Consider the following 20151-nt stretch of genomic DNA (forward strand, 5'->3'; position numbering starts at 1 on the left):
ACGGACAGAAAGATTGAAAGAAAGAATGAAAGAAAGATTGAAAAAAGATTGAAAGACTGAAAGAAAGAATGAAAGAAACATTGAAAGATTAAACAATTGAAAGAAAGATTGCAAGAAAGATGGAAAGAATGAGAGATTGAAATAATGATTAAAAGTTTGAAAGAAAGTTTGAAAGAAAGATTTAAACAAAGAAAGATTGAAAGTAAGAAAGATTGAAAGAAATGTTGAACGAAAGATTGAAAGAAAGGATGAAAGAAAGATTGAAAGAAAGATTGAAAAAAAGAAAGATTGAAAGAATGATTGAACGACTGAAGGAAAGAATGAAAGAAAGATTGAAAGAAAGATTGAAAGAAATACATATTGAAGGAAAGATTGAAAGATTGAATGACTGAAAGAAAGACTGAAAGAAAGATTGACAGACAGAAAGATTGAAAGAAAGAATGAAAGAAAGATTGAAAGAAAGAATAAAAGAAAGATTGAAGGAAAGATGGTAAGAAAGAAAGATTGAAAGAAATAACAAAAGAAAGATTGAAAGAAAGAATGAAAGAAAGATTGAAAGACTGAAAGAAAGAATGAAAGGCAGATTGAAAGAAAGATTGAAAGTAAGAAAAATTGAAAGAAAGAATGAAAGAAAGATTGAAAGATTGCAAGAAAGAATGAAAGAAATATTGAAAGATTGAAATATTGAAAGAAAGAATGAAAGAAAGATTGAAAGATTGAAAGAAAGATTGAAAGATTGAAATAAAGATTGAAAGTTTGAAAGAAAGATTGAAAGAAAGATTTAAAGAAAGAAAGAAAGATTGAAAGAAAGATTGAAAGAAAGATTGAAAGAAAGATTGAAAGAAAGAAAGATTGAATAATTGAAAGAAAGACTGAAAGAAAGAATGACGGACAGAAAGATTGAAAGAAAGAATGAAAGAAAGATTGAAAGAAAGATTTAAACAAAGAAAGATTGAAAGTAAGAAAGATTGAAAGAAATATTGAACGAAAGATTGAAAGAAAGGATGAAAGAAAGATTGAAAGAAAGATTGAAAAAAGGAAGATTGAAAGAAAGATTGAATGACTGAAGAAAAGAATGAAAGAAAGATTGAAAGAAAGATTGAAAGAAAGAAATATTGAAGGAAAGATTGAAAGATTGAATGATTGAAAGAAAGACTGAAAGAAAGATTGACCGACAGAAAGATTGAAAGAAAGAATGAAAGAAAGATTGAAAGAAAGAATGAAAGAAAGATTGAAAGATTAAACAATTGAAAGAAAGATTGCAAGAAAGATTGAAAAAAGAAAGATTGAAAGAAAGAATAAAAGAAAGATTGAAAGAAAGATGGAAAGAAAGAAAGATTGAAAGAAATAACAAAAGAAAGATTGAAAGAAAGAATGAAAGAAAGATTGAAAGACTGAAAGAAAGAATGAAAGGCAGATTGAAAGAAAGATTGAAAGTAAGAAAAATTGAAAGAAAGAATGAAAGAAAGATTGAAAGATTGCAAGAAAGAATGAAAGAAATATTGAAAGATTGAAATATTGAAAGAAAGAATGAAAGAAAGATTGAAAGATTGAAAGAAAGATTGAAATATTGAAAGAAAGAATGAAAGAAAGATTGAAAGATTGAAAGAAAGATTGAAATATTGAAATAAAGATTGAAAGTTTGAAAGAAAGATTGAAAGAAAGATTTAAAGAAAGAAAGAAAGATTGAAAGAAAGATTGAAAGAAAGATTGAAAGAAAGAAAGATTGAAAGATTGAATAATTGAAAGAAAGACTGAAAGAAAGAATGACGGACAGAAAGATTGAAAGAAAGAATGAAAGAAAGATTGAAAAAAGATTGAAAGACTGAAAGAAAGAATGAAAGAAACATTGAAAGATTAAACAATTGAAAGAAAGATTGCAAGAAAGATGGAAAGAATGAGAGATTGAAATAATGATTAAAAGTTTGAAAGAAAGTTTGAAAGAAAGATTTAAACAAAGAAAGATTGAAAGTAAGAAAGATTGAAAGAAATGTTGAACGAAAGATTGAAAGAAAGGATGAAAGAAAGATTGAAAGAAAGATTGAAAAAAAGAAAGATTGAAAGAATGATTGAACGACTGAAGGAAAGAATGAAAGAAAGATTGAAAGAAAGATTGAAAGAAATACATATTGAAGGAAAGATTGAAAGATTGAATGACTGAAAGAAAGACTGAAAGAAAGATTGACAGACAGAAAGATTGAAAGAAAGAATGAAAGAAAGATTGAAAGAAAGAATGAAAGAAAGATTGAAAGTTTGAAAGAAAGATTGAAAGAAAGATTTAAAGAAAGATTGAAAGACTGAAAGAAAGAACGAAAGGCAGATTGAAAGAAAGATTGAAAGTAAGAAAGATTGAAAGAAAGAATGAAAGAAAGATTGAAAGATTGCAAGAAAGAATGAAAGAAATATTGAAAGATTGAAATATTGAAAGAAAGAATGAAAGAAAGATTGAAAGATTGAAAGAAAGATTGAAAGAAAGATTGAAAGTTTGAAAGAAAGATTGAAAGAATGATTTAAAGAAAGAAAGAAAGGTTGAAAGAAAGATTGACAGACAGAAAGATTGAAAGAAAGAATGAAAGAAAGATTGAAAGAAAGAATGAAAGAAAGATTGAAAGTTTGAAAGAAAGATTTAAAGAAAGATTGAAAGACTGAAAGAAAGAATGAAAGGCAGATTGAAAGAAAGATTGAAAGTAAGAAAGATTGAAAGAAAGAATGAAAGAAAGATTGAAAGATTGCAAGAAAGAATGAAAGAAATATTGAAAGATTGAAATATTGAAAGAAAGAATGAAAGAAAGATTGAAAGATTGAAAGAAAGATTGAAAGAAAGATTGAAAGATTGAAATAAAGATTGAAAGTTTGAAAGAAAGATTGAAAGAAAGATTTAAAGAAAGAAAGATTGAAAGAAAGATTGATAGAAAGATTGAAAGAAAGAATGAAACAAAGATTGAAATAAAGAATGAAAGAAAGATTGAAAGAAAGATTGAAAGAAAGAAAGATTGAAAGATTGAATGATTGAAAGAAAGACTGAAAGAAAGAATGACGGACAGAAAGATTGAAAGAAAGAATGAAAGAAACATTGAAAGATTAAACAATTGAAAGAAAGATTGCAAGAAAGATGGAAAGTAAGATTGAAAGAAATAAGATTGAAAGAAATAACAAAAGAAAGATTGAAAGAAAAAATGAAAGATAGAAAAATTGAAAGTAAGAAAGATTGAAAGAATGAAAGAAAGATTGATAGAAAGATTGAAAGATTGAAATAAAGATTGAAAGTTTGAAAGAAAGATTGAAAGAAAGATTGAAAGAAAGAAAGAAAGATTGAAAGAAAGATTGAAAGAAAGAATGAAACAAAGATTGAAATAAAGAATGAAAGAAAGATTGAAAGAAAGATTGAAAGAAAGAATGACGGACAGAAAGATTGAAAGAAAGAATGAAAGAAAGATTGAAAAAAAGATTGAAAGACTGAAAGAAAGAATGAAAGAAACATTGAAAGATTAAACAATTGCAAGAAAGATGGAAAGCAAGATTGAAAGAAATAAAGATTGAAAGAAATAACAAAAGAAAGATTGAAAGAAATAATGAAAGATAGAAAAATTGAAAGTAAGAAAGATTGAAAGAATGAATGAAAGAAAGATTGAAAGATTGAAATATTGAAAGAAAGATTGAATGTTTGAAAAAAGATTGAAAGTATTAAAGATCGAAAGAAATATTCAAAGAAAGATTGAAAGAAAGAATGAAAGAACGATTGAAAGAAAGAATGAATGAATGAAAGAAAGAATGAAAGATTAAACAATTGAAAGAAAGATTGCAAGAAAGATTGAAAAAAGAAATATTGAAAGAAAGAATGAAAGAAAGATTGAAAGAAAGTTGGAAAGAAAGATTGAAAGAAAGAAAGATTGAAAGAAATAATGAAAGAAAGATAGAACGATTGGAAGAAATATTGAAAGATAGAAAAATTGAAAGTAAGAAAGATTGAAAGAAAGAATGATAACAAGATTGAAAGATTGAAAGAAAGAATGAAAGAAAGATTGAAAGATTGAAATATTGAAAGATAGAATGAAAGAAAGATTGAAAGATTGAAAGAAAGATTGAAAGAAAGATTGAAAGATTGAAAGATTGAAAGAAAGATTGAACGTTTGAAAGAAAGATTGAAAGAAAGATTTAAAGAAAGAAAGATTGAAAGAAATATTGAAAGAAAGATTGAAAGATTGAAAGAAAGATTGAAAGATTAAAAGATTGAATTAATGATTGAAAGTTTGAAAGAAAGATTGAAAGAACGATTTAAAGAAAGAAAGATTGAAAGTAAGAAAGATTGAAAGAAATATTGAAAGAAAGATTGAAAGATTGAAAGAAAGATTGAAAGAAAGAATGAAAGAAAGATTGAAAGAAAGATTGAAAAAAAGAAAGATTGAAAGAAAGATTGAAAGACTGAAGGAAAGAATAAAAGAAAGATTGAAAGAAAGATTGAAAGATTGAAAGATTGAAAGAAAGAATGAAAAATTGAAAGAAAGAATGAAAGAACGATTGAAAGAAAGAATGAAAGAATGAAAGAAAGATTGAAAGATTGAAAGAAATATTGAAAGAAAGAGAGAATGAAAGATTGAAAGATTGAAAGAAAGATTGAAAGTAATAAAGATTGAAAGAAAAAATGAAAGAAAAATTGAAAGATTGAAAGATTGAAAGAAAGATTGAAAGAAAGATTTAAAGAAAGATTGAAAGACTGAAAGAAAGAATGAATAAAAGAATTAAAGAAAGATTGAAAGATTTATTGATTGAAAGAAAGATTGAAAGATCTAAAGAACGATTGAAAGAAAGATTGAAAGATTGAAAGATTGAAATAAAGATTGAAAGTTTGAAAGAAAGATTGAAAGAAAGATTTAAAGAAAGAAAGATTGAAAGAAATATTGAAAGAAAGATTGAAAGAAATAACAAAAGAAAGATTGAAAGAAAGAATGAAAGAAAGATTGAACGATTGGAAGAAATATTGAAAGAAAGATAGATTGAAAGTAAGATAGATTGAAAGAAAGAATGAAAGAAAGAATGAAAGATTTAAAGAAAGAATGAAAGAAAGATTGAAAGATTGAAACATTGAAAGAAAGAATGAAAAAGATTGAAAGATTGAAAGAAAGATTTAAAGAAAGATTGAAAGACTGAAAGAAACAAAGATTGAAATAAAGAATGAAAGAAATATTGAAAGAAAGATTGAAAGAAAGAAAGATTGAATGATTGAATGATTGAAAGAAAGACTGAAAGAAAGAATGACGGACAGAAAGATTGAAAGAAAGAATGAAAGAAAGATTGAGAAAAAGATTGAAAGACTGAAAGAAAGAATGAAAGAAACATTGAAAGATTAAACAATTGAAAGAAAGATTGCAAGAAAAATGGAAAGAATGAAAGATTGAAATAATAATTGAAAGTTTGAAAGAAAGATTGAAAGAAAGATTTAAAGAAAGAAAGATTGAAAGAAATATTGAAAGAAAGATTGAAAGAAATAACAAAAGAAAGATTGAAAGAAAGAATGAAAGAAAGATTGAACGATTGGAAGAAATATTGAAAGAAAGATAGATTGAAAGTAAGATAGATTGAAAGAAAGAATGAAAGAAAGATTGAAAGATTTAAAGAAAGAATGAAAGAAAGATTGAAAGATTGAAATATTGAAAAAAAGAATGAAAGAAAGATTGAAAGATTGAAAGAAAGATTGAAAGAAAGATTTAAAGAAAGATTGAAAGACTGAAAGAAACAAAGATTGAATTAAAGAATGAAAGAAAGATTGAAAGAAAGAAAGATTGAATGATTGAATGATTGAAAGAAAGACTGAAAGAAAGAATGACGGACAGAACGATTGAAAGAAAGAATGAAAGAAAGATTGAAAAAAAGATTGAAAGACTGAAAGAAAGAATGAAATAAACATTGAAAGATTAAACAATTGAAAGAAAGATTGCAAGAAAAATGGAAAGAATGAAAGATTGAAATAATGATTGAAAGTTTGAAAGAAAGTTTGAAAGAGAGATTTAAACAAAGAAAGATTGAAAGTAAGAAAGATAGAAAGAATGAATGAAAGAAATATTGAAAGATTGAAAGAAAGAATGACAGAAAGATTGAAAGATTGAAATATTGAAAGAAAGATTGAATGTTTGAAAAAAGATTGAAAGTATTAAAGATCGAAAGAAATATTTAAAGAAAGATTGAAAGATTGAAAGAAAGAGTGAAAGATTAAACAATTGAAAGAAAGATTGGAAGAAAGATTGAAAAAAGAAATATTGAAAGAAAGATTGAAAGATTGAAAGAAAGAATGAAAGAAAGATTGAAAGATTGAAATATTGAAAGATAGAATGAAAGAAAGATTGAAAGATTGAAAGAAAGATTGAAAGATTGAAAGATTGAAAGAAAGATTGAATGTTTGAAAGAAAGATTGAAAGAAAGAAAGATTGAAAGAAAGAATGAAAGAAAAATTGAAAGATAGATGGAAAGAACGATTGAAGGAAAGAAAGATTGAAAGAATAACAAAAGAAAGATTGAAAGATTGGAAGAAATATTGAAAGATAGAAAAATTGAAAGAAAGAAAGATTGAAAAAAAGAATTAAAGAAAGATTGAAAGATTGAAAGAAAGAATGAAAGAAAGATTGAAAGATTGAAATATTGAAAGAAAGAATGAAAGAAAGATTGAAAGATTGAAAGATTGAAATAAAGATTGAAAGTTTGAAAGAAAGATTGAAAGAAAGATTTAAAGAAAGAAAGATTGAAAGAAATATTGAAAGAAAGATTGAAAGATTGAAAGAAAGATTGAAAGAAAGAATGAAAGAAAGATTGAACGATTGAAATATTGAAATAAAGAATGAAAGTTTGAAAGAAAGATTGAAAGAAAGTTTTAAAGAAAGAAAGATTGAAAGTAAAAAAGATTGAAAGAAATATTGAAAGAAAGATTGAAAGATTGAAAAAAAGAATAAAAGAAAGATTGAAAGAATGAAAGAAAGATTGAAATAAATAATGAAAGAAAGATTGAAAGAAGGAATGAAAGAATGAAAGAAAGATTGAAAGATTGAAAGAAATATTGAAAGAAAGAACGATTGAAAGATTGAAAGAAAGAATGAAAGATTGAAAGAAAGATTGAAAGATTGAAAGAAAGATTGAAAAAATGAAAGATTGAAAGAAAGAATAAAAGAAAGATTGAAAGAACGATTGAAAGATTGAAAGAAAGAATGAAAGAAAGATTAAAGGAAGGAATGAAAGAATGAAAGAAAGATTGAAAGATTGAAAGAAATATTGAAAGGAAGAAAGATTGAAAATAAGAAAGATTGAAAGATTAAAAAAAAGAATAAAAGAAAGATTGAAAGATTGAAAAAAAGATTGAACGAAATAATGAAAGAAAGATTGAAAGAAATAATGAAAGAAGGAATGAAAGAATGAAAGAAAGATTGAAAGAAATATTGAACGTAAGAAAGATTGAAAAAAAGAATGAATAAAAGATTGAAAGAAAGATTGAAAAAAAGAAAGATTTAAAGAAATATTGAAAGAAAAATTTAAACAAAGATTGAAAGACTGAAAGAAAGATTGAAAGAAAGAATGAAAGAATGAAAGAATGAAAGAAAGATTGAAAGAAAGATTGAAAGAAAGAACGATTGAAAGTCATATAAATTGAAAGAAAGAATGAAAGAAAGATTGAAAGATTAAATGATTGAAAGAAAGATTGAAAGAAATAATGAAAGAAAGATTGAAAGAAATAATGGAAGAAGTAATGAAAGAATGAAAGAAAGATTGAAAGAAATACTGAAAGTAAGAAAGATTGAAAAAAAGAATGAAAGAAAGATTGAAAGAAATATTGAAAGAAAAATTTAAAGAAAGATTGAAAGATTGAAAGAAAGATTGAAAAAAAGAATAAAAGAAAGATTGAAAGATTGAAAGAAAGATTGAAATAAATAATGAAAGAAAGATTAAAGGAAGGAATGAAAGAATGAAAGAAAGAAAGATTGAAAGATTGAAAAAAAGATTGAAAGAAATAATGAAAGAAAGATTGAAAGAAATAATGAAAGAAGGAATGAAAGAATGAAAGAAAGATTGAAAGAAATATTGAAAGTAAGAAAGATTGAAAAAAAGAATGAAAGAAAGATTGAAAGAAAGATTGAAAAAAAGAAAGATTTGAAGAAATATTGAAAGAAAGATTTAAACAAAGATTGAAAGACTGAAAGAAAGACTGAAAGAAAGAATGAAAGAAAGATTGAAAGAAAGATTGAAAGAAAGAAAGATTGAAAGTCATATAAATTGAAAGAAAGAATGAAAGAAAGAATGAAAGAAAGATTGAAAGAAAGAAAGATTGAAAGTCATTTAAATAGAAAGAAAGAATGAAAGAAAGATTGAACGATTGAAAGAAAGAAAGATTGAAAGAAAGGATGAAAGACAGATTGAAAGAAAGAATGAAAGAAAGATTGAAAGAAAGAATGAAAGAATGAAAAAAAGATATAAAGATTGAAAGAAATATTGAAAGAAAGAAAGATTGAAAGTAATAAAAATTGAAAGAAAGACTGAGAGAAAGATTGAAAGTAAGAAAGATTGAAAGAAAGATTGAAAGAAAGATTGATAGAAAGATTGAAAGATTGAAAGATTGAAAGAAAGATTGAAAAAAAGAATAAAAGAAAGATTGAAAGATTGAAAGAAAGATTGAAATAAATAATGAAAGAAAGATTAAAGGAAGGAATGAAAGAATGAAAGAAAGATTGAAAGATTGAATGAAATATTGAAAGAAAGAAAGATTGAAAGTAAGAAAGATTGAAAGATTAAAAAAAAGAATAAAAGAAAGATTGAAAGATTGAAAAAAAGATTGAACGAAATAATGAAAGAAAGATTGAAAGAAATAATGAAAGATTGAAAGAAAGAATGAAAGAAAGATTGAAAGAAAGAAAGATTGAAAGAAAGAAAGATTGAAAGAAAGAATGAAAGACCGATTGAAAGAAAGAATGAAAGAAAGATTGAAAGAAAGAATGAAAGAATGAAAAAAAGATTTAAAGATTGAAAGAAGTATTGAAAGAAAGAAAGATTGAAAGTAATAAAAATTGAAAGAAAGACTGAAAGAAAGATTGAAAGTAAGAAAGATTGAAAAAAAGATTGAAAAGAAAGATTGATAGAAAGATTGAAAGAAAGATTGAAAAAAACAATAAAAGAAAGATTGAAAGATTGAAAGAAAGATTGAAATAAATAATGAAAGAAAGATTAAAGGAAGGAATGAAAGAATGAAAGAAAGATTGAAAGATTGAAAGAAATATTGAAAGAAAGAAAAATTGAAAGTAAGAAAGATTGAAAGATTGAAATAAAGAATAAAAGAAAGATTGAAAGATTGAAAAAAAGATTGAAAGAAATAATGAAAGAAATAATGAAAGAAGGAATGAAAGAATGAAAGAAAGATTGAAAGAAATGTTGAAAGTAAGAAAGATTGAAAAAAAGAATGAAAGAAAGATTGAAAGAAAGATTCAAAAAAAGAAAGATTTAAAGAAATATTGAAAGAAAAATTTAAACAAAGATTGAAAGACTGAAAGAAAGAATGAAAGAATGAAAGAATGAAAGAAAGATTGAAAGAAAGATTGAAAGAAAGAAAGATTGAAAGTCATATAAATTGAAAGAAAGATTGAAAAGAAAGATTGAACGATTGAAAGAAAGATTGAAAGAAAGAAAGATTGAAAGAAAGAATGAAAGACATATTGAAAGAAAGAATGAAAGAAAGATTGAAAGAAAGAATGAAAGAATGAAAAAAAGATTTAAAGATTGAAAGAAATATTGAAAGAAAGAAAGATTGAAAGTAATAAAAATTTAAAGAAAGAATGAAAGAAAGATTGAAAGAAAGATTGAAAGAAAGATTGATAGAAAGATTGAAAGATTGAAAGAAAGATTGAAAAAAAGAATAAAAGAAAGATTGAAAGATTGAAAAAAAGATTGAAAGAAATAATGAAAGAAAGATTGAAAGAAGGAATGAAAGAATGAAAGAAAGATTGAAAGAAATATTGAAAGTAAGAAAGATTGAAAAAAAGAATGAAAGAAAGATTGAAAGAAAGATTGAAAAAAAGAAAGATTTAAAGAAATATTGAAAGAAAAATTTAAACAAAGATTGAAAGACTGAAAGAAAGATTGAAAGAAAGAATGAAAGAATGAAAGAATGAAAGAAAGATTGAAAGAAAGATTGAAAGAAAGAAAGATTGAAAGTCATATAAATTGAAAGAAAGAATGAAAGAAAGATTGAACGATTGAAAGAAAGATTGAAAGAAAGAAAGATTGAAAGAAAGAATGAAAGACAGATTGAAAGAAAGATTGAAAGAAAGAATGAAAAAATGAAAAAAAGATTTAAAGATTGAAAGAAATATTGAAAGTAATAAAAATTTAAAGAAAGAATGAAAGAAAGATTGAAAGTAAGAAAGATTGAAAGAAAGATTGAAAGAACGATTGATAGAAAGATTGAAAGATTGAAAGAAAGATTGAAAAAAAGAATAAAAGAAAGATTGAAAGAATGAAAGAAAGATTGAAATAAATAATGAAAGAAAGATTGAAAGAAGGAATGAAAGAATGAAAGAAAGATTGAAAGATTGAAAGAAATATTGAAAGAAAGAACGATTGAAAGATTGAAAGAAAGAATGAAAGATTGAAAGAAAGATTGAAAGATTGAAAGAAAGATTGAAAAAATGAAAGATTGAAAGAAAGAATAAAAACAAGATTGAAAGAACGATTGAAAGATTGAAAGAAAGAATGACAGAAAGATTAAAGGAAGGAATGAAAGAATGAAAGAAAGATTGAAAGATTGAAAGAAATATTGAAAGGAAGAAAGATTGAAAGATTAAAATAAAGAATAAAAGAAAGATTGAAAGATTGAAAAAAAGATTGAACGAAATAATGAAAGAAAGATTGAAAGAAATAATGAAAGAAGGAATGAAAGAATGAAAGAAAGATTGAAAGAAATATTGAAAGTAAGAAAGATTGAAAAAAAGAATGAATAAAAGATTGAAAGAAAGATTGAAAAAAAGAAAGATTTAAAGAAATATTGAAAGAAAAATTTAAACAAAGATTGAAAGACTGAAAGAAAGATTGAAAGAAAGAATGAAAGAATGAAAGAAAGATTGAAAGAAAGATTGAAAGAAAGAAAGATTGAAAGTCATATAAATTGAAAGAAAGAATGAAAGAAAGATTGAAAGATTAAATGATTGAAAGAAAGATTGAAAGAAATAATGAAAGAAAGATTGAAAGAAATAATGGAAGAAGGAATGAAAGAATGAAAGAAAGATTGAAAGAAATACTGAAAGTAACAAAGATTGAAAAAAAGAATGAAAGAAAGATTGAAAGAAAGATGGAAAAAAAGAAAGATTGAAAGAAATATTGAAAGAAAAATTTAAAGAAAGATTGAAAGATTGAAAGAAAGATTGAAAAAAGAATAAAAGAAAGATTGAAAGATTGAAAGAAAGATTGAAATAAATAATGAAAGAAAGATTAAAGGAAGGAATGAAAGAATGAATGAAAGATTGAAAGATTGAAAGAAATATTGAAAGAAAGAAAGATTGAAAGTAAGAAAGATTGAAAGATTGAAAAAAAGATTGTTAGAAATAATGAAAGAAAGATTGAAAGAAATAATGAAAGAAGGAATGAAAGAATGAAAGAAAGATTGAAAGAAATATTGAAAGTAAGAAAGATTGAAAAAAAGAATGAAAGAAAGATTGAAAGAAAGATTGAAAGAAGGAATGAAAGAATGAAAGAAAGATTGAAAGATTGAAAGAAATATTGAAAGAAAGAACGATTGAAAGATTGAAAGAAAGAATGAAAGATTGAAAGAAAGATTGAAAGATTGAAAGAAAGATTGAAAAAATGAAAGATTGAAAGAAAGAATAAAAGAAAGATTGAAAGAACGATTGAAAGATTGAAAGAAAGAATGAAAGAAAGATTAAAGGAAGGAATGAAAGAATGAAAGAAAGATTGAAAGAAATATTGAAAGGAAGAAAGATTGAAAGTAAGAAAGATTGAAAGATTAAAAAAAAGAATAAAAGAAAGATTGAAAGATTGAAAAAAAGATTGAACGAAATAATGAAAGAAAGATTGAAAGAAATAATGAAAGAATGTAAGAAAGATTGAAAGAAATATTGAAAGTAAGAAAGATTGAAAAAAAGAATGAATAAAAGATTGAAAGAAAGATTGAAAAAAAGAAAGATTTAAAGAAATATTGAAAGAAAAATTTAAACAAAGATTGAAAGACTGAAAGAAAGATTGAAAGAAAGAATGAAAGAATGAAAGAATGAAAGAAAGATTGAAAGAAAGATTGAAAGAAAGAAAGATTGAAAGTCATATAAATTGAAAGAAAGAATGAAAGAAAGATTGAAAGATTAAATGATTGAAAGAAAGATTGAAAGAAATAATGAAAGAAAGATTGAAAGAAATAATGGAAGAAGGAATGAAAGAAAGATTGAAAGAAATACTGAAAGTAAGAAAGATTGAAAAAAAGAATGAAAGAAAGATTGAAAGAAAGATGGAAAAAAGGAAGATTGAAAGAAATATTGAAAGAAAAATTTAAAGAAAGATTGAAAGATTGAAAGAAAGATTGAAAAAAAGAATGAAAGAAAGATTAAAAGATTGAAAGAAAGATTGAAATAAATAATGAAAGAAAGATTAAAGGAAGGAATGAAAGAATGAAAGAAATTGAACGATTGAAAGAAAGATTGAAAGAAAGAAAGATTGAAAGAAAGAATGAAAGACAGATTGAAAGAAAGAATGAAAGAAAGATTGAAAGAAAGAATGAAAGAATGAAAAAAAGATTTAAAGATTGAAAGAAATATTGAAAGAAAGAAAGATTGAAAGTAATAAAAATTTAAAGAAAGAATGAAAGAAAGATTGAAAGTAAGAAAGATTGAAAGAAAGATTGAAAGAAAGATTGATAGAAAGATTGAAAGATTGAAAGAAAGATTAAAAAAAAGAATAAAAGAAAGATTGAAAGAATGAAAGAAAGATTGAAATAAATAATGAAAGAAAGATTGAAAGAAGGAATGAAAGAATGAAAGAAAGATTGAAAGATTGAAAGAAATATTGAAAGAAAGAACGATTGAAAGATTGAAAGAAAGAATGAAAGATTGAAAGAAAGATTGAAAGATTGAAAGAAAGATTGAAAAAATGAAAGATTGAAAGAAAGAATAAAAGAAAGATTGAAAGAACGATTGAAAGATTGAAAGAAAGAATGAAAGATTGAAAGAAACATTGAAAGAAAGATTGAAAGATTGAAAGAAAGAATGAAAGAGAGATTGAAAGATTGAATGAAAGATTGAAAGATCGATTGAAAGATTGAAAGATTGAAAGAAAGATTGAAAGTTTGAAAGAAAGATTTAAAGAAAGATTGAAATATTGAAAGAAATATTGAAAGAGAGAAAGATTAAAAGTAAGAATGAAAGAAAGATTGAATGATTGAAAGATTGAAAGAAAGATTGAAAGAAAGAAAGATTGAAAGAAAGAATGAAAGAATGAAAGAAAGAATGAAAGAAAGATTGAAAGAAATATTGAAAGAAAGAAAGATTGAAAGTAAGAAAGATTGAAAGAAAGAATGAAAGAAAGATTGAAAGAAAGATTGAAAAAAGAAAGATTGAAAGAAAGATTGAAAGAAAGATTGAACGACTGAAAGAAAGAATGAAAGAAAGATTGAAAGATAGATTGAAAGAGAGACTAAAAGAAATATTGAAAGACTGAAAGAAAGAATGAAAGAAAGATTGAAAGAAAGAAAGAAAAATTGAAAGATTGAAAGAACGATTGAAATAAAGGAGAACGAAAGAAAGGTTGATCCATTAACATCAGCACAACCCCATTGTGTTTATTGTTCTATGATAAGATTGAAAGAAAGATTGAAAATAAGTATGAAAGAAACAAAGATTGAAAGAAAGATTTAAAAAAAATGAGTACTAGTCACTTTTAAAAAATCATTTGTCCTATGGATTAAATGCCATACACACTTGCATCTCTCCCCTCCCACCCCACACACATTCACATGACCAATCCTCCCAACACCCACACACACATGCGTACATGCACACACACACACACACACACACACACACACACACTAGCACAGGAATAAATGTACCCGTACATGTTAGGCCCACGGCCTCCCAGCGCCACTAGAGGCCGCCCTTGCCCCATCTGCAGCTCCCTACTCAGACCCAATTGCACACACCTGGATCAATTACCCGCACTGTATTTAGCCCCAGCTTCCTAGCCATTCCTTGCCAGACCGTCAACTAGCTTTCCCCGAGTTGCATCGCGATTGGCTCCCTTCCTAGTTCCTAGTTCCTAGTTCCTAGTTCCTAGTTCCTAGTTCCTAGTTCCCAGTTCCCAGTTCCAAGTTCCTAGTTTATGTCTTGTTGTCTCGCCTTCCCTTCACCTGTCTGTCTCCGCTTGTCGACCAGGACTCTCCACCCAGCCTGGTTCCCCGTCTCTCCACCCGGATCCTGGACCCCATCTCCTGGTCATCATCGTCCCTGCCCTGCCCTGCTCCATCCCCTCCCGACCAGGTCCCCCCGGCCAGCTCCACCGTCCCGGTTAATAAACATCCCTTGCCTGCCTCCCGTGTCCCTGTGTCGTGCGTTTGGGTTCCTCCCTGTTCGGGTCGTGACAGTACGGTCTGGCCAGGAAAACATGGACCCAGCCGACACAGAAGGGCTCCGCCGCGCACTCCGGGACAGAGGAGTGTTGCTTGGGCAACATGACCGGGTCCTCCGGGACATCGCGGAACACCTCCGGACCATCTCTGCGGCCGTCAGCAGCCTGCAGGGCCCTCCGGCCCCCGTGGCCTCCCCTGCTCCTCCGACCTGCCCTCCTTCCCCCACCAGGGCTCCCAGCGCCTCTCTCGTTCCCCCTGAGCCCCACGTTCCGGCTCCAGCGCCTTACGACGGCGATTTCGGCACCTGCCGCGCCTTCCTTGTGCAGTGCGCGGTGGTTTTCCAACAGCGGCTGTCGTCGTACGCCTCCGATAGTGCCCACATCGCGTTCCTCATCTCCTGCCTGAGAGGGGCGGCTCTCAGCTGGGGTTCCGCGGTTTGGAGTCAGGGGGGTCCCGTGAGTCTCTCCTACGATCTGTTTACCCGCGAAATGAGGAGAGTCTTCGACCACCCAGTTTGCGGCAAGGAGGCCGCCAGAAGACTCCTCTCCCTCCGCCAGGGTTCCCGTAGCGTCGCCTCCCTCGTCGTCGAGTTCCGGACTCTAGCCGCGGAAAGCGGCTGGAATGACGGAGCCCTGCAGGACGTGTTCCAGCGTGCCCTGAACGACGAGTTGCGGGACGAGCTGGCACGGCGGGACGAGCCCACGGACCTGGACCAACTAGTGGAGACCTCAATCCGCCTGGACAACCGGCTACGGGAGCGCCAGCGCGAGAGGGAGGGGGCGAGCCTCCAGTCCGTGCCTCCCGCCTGGGCGGCCACGCCCCAGTCTCCAGCGCCCGCTACTCTTGGGCGCCGCACAAGTCCCCCGACTCTCTCCGATGCCGAGCCAATGCAGCTTGGTCGCTCCCGGATCTACCCAGAGGAGCGAGCACGCCGCCTAGAGACCGGTGCCTCTCTGTATTGCGGTCGGCTGGGACACCTCTGAGCCACCTGCCCGGTCCGGCCACGAGAGGGCGACTCCTCGGTAGGGCTACGCTCCGGCCGCTCCAGCACCGACCCTCTCTCCCGTCCGCTGCTCCCAGCTACCCTCTCTTGGGGAAATATAACACTCTCTTCCTCTGCTCTCATAGATTCCGGGGCAGATGCGAGTTTCCTCGACTAGGGACTAGCACGCCAGCTAGGGCTGACACCCGTTCCTCTCCCCGCACCGCTCGAGGTCAAGGAGCTGAATGGGTCGCATCTGACCCGGATTACCCACCAGACAGCTCCCCTCAAGCTGCTACTCTCCGGCAACCACCATGAGTCTTTAAGGTTCTTCCTTATTGATTCCCCACTGAATCCCGTGGTGCTGGGGTACCCCTGGCTCCAGACCGATAACCCTCAGATGGACTGGCGCTCGGGCAGCGTGAGCTCCTGGAGCACACACTGTCATGCCCACTGCCTCGGCTCGGCCCCAACCCCGCTGCGGGGTGCGCCGCTGGGCGCGCCGCCGGGGTCCCCAGGAGCCCTGACCTGCCCTCGGTCCCATCTCAATATCTGGACCTAGCCCCGGTCTTCAGCAAGCAGGAGGCGCTATCCTTACCACCGCATCGCCCCTATGACTGCGCAATCAACCTCCTGCCAGGCGCCCCCCTCCCCTGCAGTCGCCTGTATAACGTCTCCCGGCCTGAACAGGAGGCCATGGAGACTCACATCCGCGACTCTCTCGCTGCCAGGATTACTCGTCCCTCGTTTTCTCCGCTAGGCGCAGGGTTCTTCTTTGTTGCGGAGAAGGACAAGACCCTCCGTCCTTGCGTCGATTTCAGGGGACTGAACGATATCACGATCAAAGACAAGTACCCCTTGCCCCTGATGGATTCAGTCTTCGTCCCCATCCAGGGGGCCACCCACTTTTCCAAGCTGGACCTCCGCAACGCTTACCACCTGGTCCGCATCCGCAAAGGGGACGAGTGGAAGACTGCCTTTAACACCCCGCTCGGACACTTTGAGTACCTTGTTATGCCCTTTGGGCTGTCAAATGCCCCAGCGGTCTTCCAGGCCCTAATTAACGGGAGGTAAGCAACTAGCTTTCCCCGAGTTGCATCGCCGCGTCAGCCGCGTCAGCCGCGTCAGCCGCGTCAGCGATTGGCTCCCTTCCTAGTTCCTAGTTCCCAGTTCCAAGTTCCAAGTCCCTAGTTTATGTCTTGTTGTCTCGCCTTCCCTTCACCTGTCTGTCTCCGCTGGTCGACCAGGACTCTCCACCCAGCCTGGTTCCCCGTCTCTCCACCCGGATCCTGGACCCCATCTCCTGGTCATCATCGTCCCTGTCCTGCCCTGCTCCATCCCCCCCCGGCCAGCTCCACCGTCCCGGTTAATAAACATCACTTTATTATTTGCCTGCCTCCCGTGTCCCTGTGTCGTGCGTTTGGGTTCCTCCCTGTTCTGGTCGTGACAGTACATCCAGTATGTATACACACACAGTCATGTTAACCTATACACTGTGGTTTAAACAGGACTACGTACTACCCATATGCACTCACAGCACTGTGTATATCCTCTCCCACCACACACATTCACATAACAAACCGTCCCGGCACACACACACACACACACACACACACACACAATGATGCAAGTCATATCAACACAGCTGAAGCCGCCTTGTGTTATGAATTCCTCTCATGCCGCAGCCTTCAGCTCTCCAGTAGCTCTCCAGCAGCTCCTCGTGTCCCAGCAGAGCTGCCGTGCAGTTGTTCTGCTGCTAAAGGCTGTCAACGTTCAGCGGGCGGACGCTCGTTTGCCCCCACCCTCCGAGCTCCCCTGCCATCCAGGGTCCTTCTGACCCCCCCCCCCCCCCTTTAGCAGGGAGCTTGCCATCCTGCTTCTGTGTGTGGCCAGAGTCCACCGCTGCACACATCCCCTGGCCGACACGGCCCGTTGTGTTGTTGTTTTTTTTATAATAGGGGGGATAAACAAAGTGTGTGTGTGGCGGAACAATCTCACGGGTTACAGGGGCCAAGTTGGGTTCACCTGTCGACGATGACGAAGCCCGGCATTGACGTGCAAGCTTGGCGGCGGTAGTGGAGTCGGGTGGTGGGGGTAGGCAGACTCAGAGCTTTACAAGGAGCGGGGCCGGGAAATGTGGCGCACGGCTGAAGGCGACGTAGCTAAATCACCTCCACGGGGTGTTTACGGGGAAGGATCATTAGCGAGCTCGGCTACCTGCGTTACCCCTCGCTCTCCCTCCGTCAGCATTTCGGCAGGAGTCCAGGGAGTCTGATGCCCTCATTAATAAAGATTACTATCTTATCCTACAATGAATAGTAGTAATTTTAATAATTATGCCGAACAGCGATAAACTTAATCTCATTAAATTAATGCCCAATCGTTCTTCTTTACAAAGAATAATCCACGTATTCATAATAATAAATAATAATTTGGTTATCAAAATGCGTCATTATAGACGTTTTTTTTTAATATCGTAATGGTATATTTTGTACGATCACATTAGCATGATGTAATAATAATTTTGGGAATGCATTATTAAAATATATTAAAATAATTTATTTGGATGGAGTAATTTTTTGGAGAAGCTTCCGCATTGCGGGAGGAGAACGTCTGAGAGAAGCACACTATATTTACCCTATCTCCTCATGCCGTGACTGTGCCCAATATTGAAACAGCAGAAGAAGAACGGGGGCAATAAAATGGATATAGAGTAAGTGCACGAAAAAAAAATGTTTTAGAAAGTTAACTTTTCAATTGTTACACGTTTTTGCTGTTAAATGCTAGCAGGTTTTGTGTTATAACACGATATAACACGGAGAGATTATGCATGCAAAAGTTAATGACTTTGTTTTATTTTATAAAGCCGTTTTTCACATGCACAGTATCTAGCTTTAGTTAAATGTGTGTTGGAGTGGAGTGTTAACTAGCATTTAGATTTAGTTTACTGTGTGTTGGGGCAGGGAGACGGTACTGTGAGAGAGAGACGGTTTTCAAACAGACAGACGGACCCGCTAGCTAAGTTTCACTTGATCGGTTCTCCACCAAAGCGTGCTGAGAGAGTCCGGACTGTTTTTTGCCAGTTTAGACTTTATTTGAAGGTACAATGGTACCTCGACTTATGACTGCATCTACTTACTAATCCAAGATACGATAGTCGCGAAAATTAGCATCGTCTTACGACTGACTGCTCCAAGATACGACCGTGGAAATTTGTAGTTGGCGCGTCGGCGTCAGTCAGCGGGCGACCTACATCGTGTGTGCACGTTGTTCGTGGCTTATCGATTTTTTTTTCATATTTACTGTGTTTGTGCTGTGCATTTTGTTTTTTTGTTTTTTAACTTATGAAAGCAATATGTGCTCTCTGTCATTTGGGTGGGCCGGCTGTACAAGTGGTTGCCTGCTGAAATAGAATATTTTCTGCAATGATATCTGTTATCCTCGGGCAGTGCCTGACTTTAAGGATAAACAGTAAAAGATAACATTTATAAAGTCGCGATCATGTGGGACATCTGGAACAATCACAGCATCCCATTTTGCTGGTTCATACACATTGCTGTATGGAGGTGATTTAGCAGCATGAGAAATGTACCACTGAATTTTGGAGTCCTAAATAGTTGTAACTGGTTCTAATGTTGTGGCTGATCGGTGTGTATGTTGTTGTATGATGTTGTTGTGATTTTATTTTTTCCTATTGAAATAAAAAAAAATGAAAGTCAAACCTGATTTTAAATTTCACTCATCCTTTGGTCATGAAATGGAAAAATAATTTTTCAATTTTGATTTTTGTATCTCCAAAAAAGCAAAATTTGAAAACCACTCATACCCCATATTTTCCATTTCTGATTCTGAATTGAGAATAGAGTAACCAAAAGATACAGCGATTGAAAGACCTGGTCTACACTCCTAATTGTATTTGTCCTTTTACATTTCTATTTCTATCTTAGAAATCTCTGAGAGAAGGAGGTGGTTACCTGAGGAGGTCCATGCGGTGGAAAAGAACCTGAAGGCTTTCATTGAAAGTGGTAAAGTGCCGGGAAGGACTGAGTGTGATGCATGTATTAGAGCTTCACCTGAAGCTCTAAACCAGCGAAGCTGGACTGCATTGAAGTACTATGTAAAAAATCGTATCACTGCCATCCAATGCGAAAGTGCGAGAAGAATTTATTAATAGAGTTGTTAAAGCATTTGCTCAAACATGTTGGTTCACGTTGCTCAAAAATGTTGGTTCATTTGATGCAACTTCATTTTTGATGATGTTTGTGTTGTTCGTTGGCATCCTGAGTACCCAGGTATACACTGGAGTTCAACTAGTTATTGATTTTATCAGGCGAAAACATTGATAATTAGTAGTTAGGTGCAGTCAAAGGCCGCAAGTCAATTCATCTGCTGATAACAACTGACTCTACGGTGGCCAACGGGAAAACTATGCAACTAAAGAAAATACATGTAAATAGACAAAACGCAAGCAAATTTAGAAAATGTCATCATCATTTTGACAACACAGGCAACAACACAATGGAAAAGTTCACGAAGGAACAAACTTAAAATAAAAACATCAAGAAATGTTTGTGTA

The sequence above is a fragment of the Zeus faber genome (genome assembly GCF_960531495.2).
Source record: "Zeus faber genome assembly, chromosome: 12".
Taxonomy (NCBI): domain Eukaryota; kingdom Metazoa; phylum Chordata; class Actinopteri; order Zeiformes; family Zeidae; genus Zeus; species Zeus faber.